Source organism: Oratosquilla oratoria, chromosome 2 (assembly GCF_046742065.1).
Source record: "Oratosquilla oratoria isolate Oo_2021 chromosome 2, ASM4674206v1, whole genome shotgun sequence".
NCBI classification, from domain to species: domain Eukaryota; kingdom Metazoa; phylum Arthropoda; class Malacostraca; order Stomatopoda; family Squillidae; genus Oratosquilla; species Oratosquilla oratoria.
Window position 1 is genome coordinate 23,598,913 of NC_134778.1, and position 5,000 is coordinate 23,603,912.

Here is a 5,000-nt window from a genome sequence, read left to right on the forward strand (position 1 = left end):
CCTCTCCCCAGTCTCTTACCAAATAGATCCTAACTCTATCCCACATCTACATCCCCATCCTCACCCCTATCCCCATATCTGTCGCATCATTATTACCGTCTTATTCATATCAACATCCTCATCCTCTCTCCATCCTTATCCCCATCCCATTCACATCACCATCTTCGTTCCAACATCATCCTTGTTTCTACCCCCATACCAACCCCCAACGTTATCACCATCCCCATTTGCCTCCCCACCCCTACTCTTATCCCTATCTTCATTCCCATCCCCATTTTTATTCCCTCCCACGTCTCTCCCTGCCGCCATCCCCATCCCCTCCCCATCAGTCTCGCTGTTCCCCAGCTCGGCGCCGTACAAAGCCGCTCTGTATACATGACACGCAACACGATGGCGAGAGCGGTGTCAAGTGTCAGATACGCCCTCATGTCCGTGTCGGGTGGCAGGACCCCGTGTCGCGTCGGCCAGCGATGGGGGATCATGGGAGGGGGGGAGAGTTATGGGGGTTGGAGGTGGCATAGGATAGTTATGGTCACTTTTAGAGAGCCTTAACCCATTCAACTCCGATGACAAGATGTCTTGTCATTTGGTCAAATAAAACAAAAAATCATAAAACACCAAAATGTTTGATCAAACACCAGAAAAATATGACGTCAATCCTCGCTTCGCTCGCAGCGAAGCGAGGACTGACGTCATATTTTTCTGGTGTTTGATCAAACATTTTGGTGTTTTATGATTTTTTGTTTTATTTGACCAAATGACAAGACATCTTGTCATCGGAGTTGAATGGGTTAATACTGGCCGAAGGCTCCTACACGAATTCAGAGAAACACAGGAACAAAAGACCTAATAGGGCTGATTCTAACCTAATTTCAGGTAGTGCTTTCTAATGTCCTAGGGTAATCTACAATAACATAAGGTAATGTAAAATAACATAACCTAAACTAACATAATCTTTCTTAACCTATCTTAACAGAACCTAACATAATCTAGCCAAACCTATCTTACTCGAATCAAATCTATCCTAAACTAACCTAACTTAATCTAACTAAACTTATCTTAATCTGCTGAACTTAACCTAACCTACCAGACTTAACCTAGCCCAGCCTAACCTAACCTAACCTAATCTAACCTGATGTAAACAACTTAACCTAACCTAGCCTAACCTAACGTAATTGGATTTAACCTAACCTACCAAACTTAACCTAACTTACCAAACTTAACCTAACCTACCAAACTTAATTTGACCTAACATAACCTAGTTTAACTTAACCTGACTAAAATTAATCTAACCTAGCCTACCAAACTTAACCTAACTCAGCCTAAACAAACCTAATCTAACCTAACCTAGCCTAACCTAACGTAAATAACTTAACCTAACCTATCAAACTTAACCTAACCTAGTCTAACCTAATCTAACCTAATATTCTTTAGCCTAACCCAAGTTAACCTAACCTAAGCTAACCTAGCCAAACCTAACCTGACCTAACCTAACTTAACCCAGCCAAACCTGACCTGACCTAACCTAACTTAACATAACCAAAATTAATCTAATCTTACCTTACCCAACCTTATTTTACCTTACCTTACCTTCGCTAGCATTTTTTTTTTTTTTTTTTTTTTTTTACGTTGTGATTTTTTGGCCGATCAAGACCCCCGACACACGTCAGTGAAATGTTCCACTATTCAAAGGGAAAAGGGCACAAGTATATATTTTGTATCTTTATAGTCTGTTAAGTGTTACTCACGAACATTTCGTTCATCACAACAGCACGAGTAGTACCAGGTCTGAGCGATCATGACATGGTACTAGATGATGCAAACATTAAACCAACCAAACGAAACAAGAACACAGAAACTTTGGGTCAACATACTATTTTGCTAAAATAATATACATTTATTCAATATTGATAATAATTACATATATTTGCGTCCATCTGGGACACGTCTAAATAAATTAAAGAAAGAATAAATAAAATCCGCGCGACTATTTGGGACGCACCCATCTGGACTGTAAACTAGTGGGGATAACTCATCTTCGGCCATCGGGGCTTGCTGTGAAGGTGTTGTGTTTTGCTACATTACTTCATCTACAAAGATCTAAGCTAAAGGTAACGACAAATAAGTGATGAATAGGTATGGGATAGGTGAAGGGGGTATTTTACTTGTTATAAGGGGGAATTTGCTTCTTTTGGTATGTATATGCGCGACCTCCATAGATAAAAAAAAAAAAAGACCAAGTTTGTAGTCATTATAATAGAGACGAAATTTCTAGCTAATTCTTTAGTACAGAAAATGCTGAATGAAATAGTCTAACGTAAATCAGAAAAATATATGAAACTACTGTAGAGGGGTTGTTTGTGATGTTAATTCCCTTTTAGCACTCACACCCTGCGCTGAATAAAACGATTTGTTTTGAGCCAAATCAAAATGTGTAAAAAGCTTTTCTGCAGTAAACGGGGTGCATCGTAGATGCTTACTAACCATCCCACAACTAACTCCACCTAGTGTCATTAGATAAAAAAGATCAATCAATCAATGAATAAACGAATAAATAAATAAATTAATAAATACATAAGTAAAAATAAATCAATAAATTAATGGTGAGAGAGCTTGGTACCCCTACCTGAATAAAATCATCTGGTGGCGCGCAGAACATATTAATGAAGACGACTTGTTCAAATATGGGAACAACCCCCTCTATTCAATTAATTTCCCTGGTATCCCTTTGAAAGCCGATAAAGAAGATACTTCTAGAGAAAGCACATAAGCATCATAAGCGGTCATAGCGCCGAATGATACAGATAAATCAAGATGGGTTAACTTTCGATGGGTAGAGGAAATTCTAAAAAATTTACAAAATTATCCGGTGACAACCATAACAGATATCTAATATTCGTGTTTTCCGATAAAGGGATATTGCCTTTACGAACTGGAGAAGGAAGAGGCTTCTGCTGCCAGTGATCATGGACACGACACATATTATTGATTTCTGATAGGGATGACGAGCCCGGATTAACAAGGGTTCGGTTAAATGAGTGGCCGGATTATCGGGTGTGAATTGGGATCAGTATCTCCGAATTATCTGCGTAGATTTAGAAAGCACGAGATTAGCAGGCTCACATGTGACGTGCATGTCAACCAATTCCGTATGACTTCTGTCCTTCACTTGAATAAAGTCACGTTGTGCAAGACAGAACGACAACTTTATGCAATGGTTGAACAGCATGTTGATGATTGAGGAGCCAGGGTTCACAGGAATGACATAGTTTTGCATTCAAAGTAAAAGTGTGTTCATCCTTGAAATTCTACTGTAAGATCACTCGAATATTCTCTGTGAGACGGTACAATCACTATGGTGGGAGAGTTATCCTTTAGTTGAAAATTCATTTCCCGGTATTGGTCAGATAAGAAACGAAAAGCTTGATCTAAGAGAGGATCCCAACTTTTTTGCCTCATTCTTCCTTTTCCTAACTAACCACATTCTCACATGTGAATCCCCTGCAACAGCAAAACAGATTGAGCAAACAGAATTAATAGAATCTATTTCTATGACAGATACTATATTTTCATGTCACAATCACTGCACTGTTGTGTTACTTAAGATACATGCATATGAAAAAGGAGACATATTATAAAATAGTTCTAGTGAAAGAGAAGTACAGATATTAGTAGACGCCATATGTGTCCCTTGTATGTCTTTCATGGATAATGTAGAAAACATCATGAGGTATGCCTGGCAACTTCAAGGAAACACTATTTTTAAGAGTGGCGCGCTGACATTGTATTACCATAAAATCAACCACTGGAGCAGTTTATTCCACCTCTGTCACTGAAACTCCCATTTTGGACCATGAGTGCTCCTGAGCCAAATAAAATCGATTGGAGAAAGTGTCACTGACCTGAAGGGGTCAAAATCTTCAGTATTTTACTGTAATCTACTTATTGATTTATCTATTGATTAATTAATTGATTGATTAATTAATTTATTAATGTACTTATTAATTTATTTATTTATCTATATACCTCTTTATCTATTTATTTTGCCGGCGCTAGATGACTTCATTCATCCAAAAGAATGGGCGCCGAATATGCAACTAGATCTAGGAACAATAAAACATTCTCGTAAATAGTAACATTGTTGGATCTCTTCCATTTTACGGCATACAGTTGATTTCAACAACTTGAGAGAGTTAAGAAATAAATATTAATCTGAAACCTAACCTAACCTGACCTAACCTAACCTAACCTAACCTTACTTAGCCTAAACTAACGTGACCTAACCTAACCTAACCTAACCTAACCAAACCTAACCTAACCTAGCCTAACCTAACCTAACCTAACCTAACCTAACCTAACTTAACCTAACCTAACCTAACCTAAAAAATCGTAAAATGCCGTAAAATGGAAAAGATCAACATTGTTTACATACAAAATAAAAAAAAACTTTCCCACTCTCAAAACTTACCTCCTTGCATACCTCAGACATTTACGTACCCTTGAAGCTCAAGGTAACACACGTATATGAATATTCTTATACCATTTTCCATCATCCTGGACATATCCAGCCTTCCCATGCCAGTGTGAAGTAAGGTTTAGAAATTCAGCCAGGAGGTATAAAACTGTGAGCTTTGCCTTCCGTACTAGGCCAGTTAAGGCAGTGGCGGGCACTGTTACACTCTAGCAACCATCAGTGAACCCTTCCCCTTCATCCTGTATCGTATGCCACACAAGTGTTTTCGCCCATTGGTCGTAAGGGTCTTGGTGCCGTGTGTTCATGAGCTATTATGAACCGTACGCCCACTTGTCCTCGTATGAAATACTGAACGTATACATTTGATGTAATTATTACTTCAGAGAAAATCTTAAGAACCAAAGCCACAAAACATTCTTACTTGATTAGATCCTTATCTACTCTCAAACGTCGCACGACAAGACCACCAGGAAAGGGAAGTTGGTAAACAAGTTCATAACAACAACACTCAGAGGAATGCCGACAA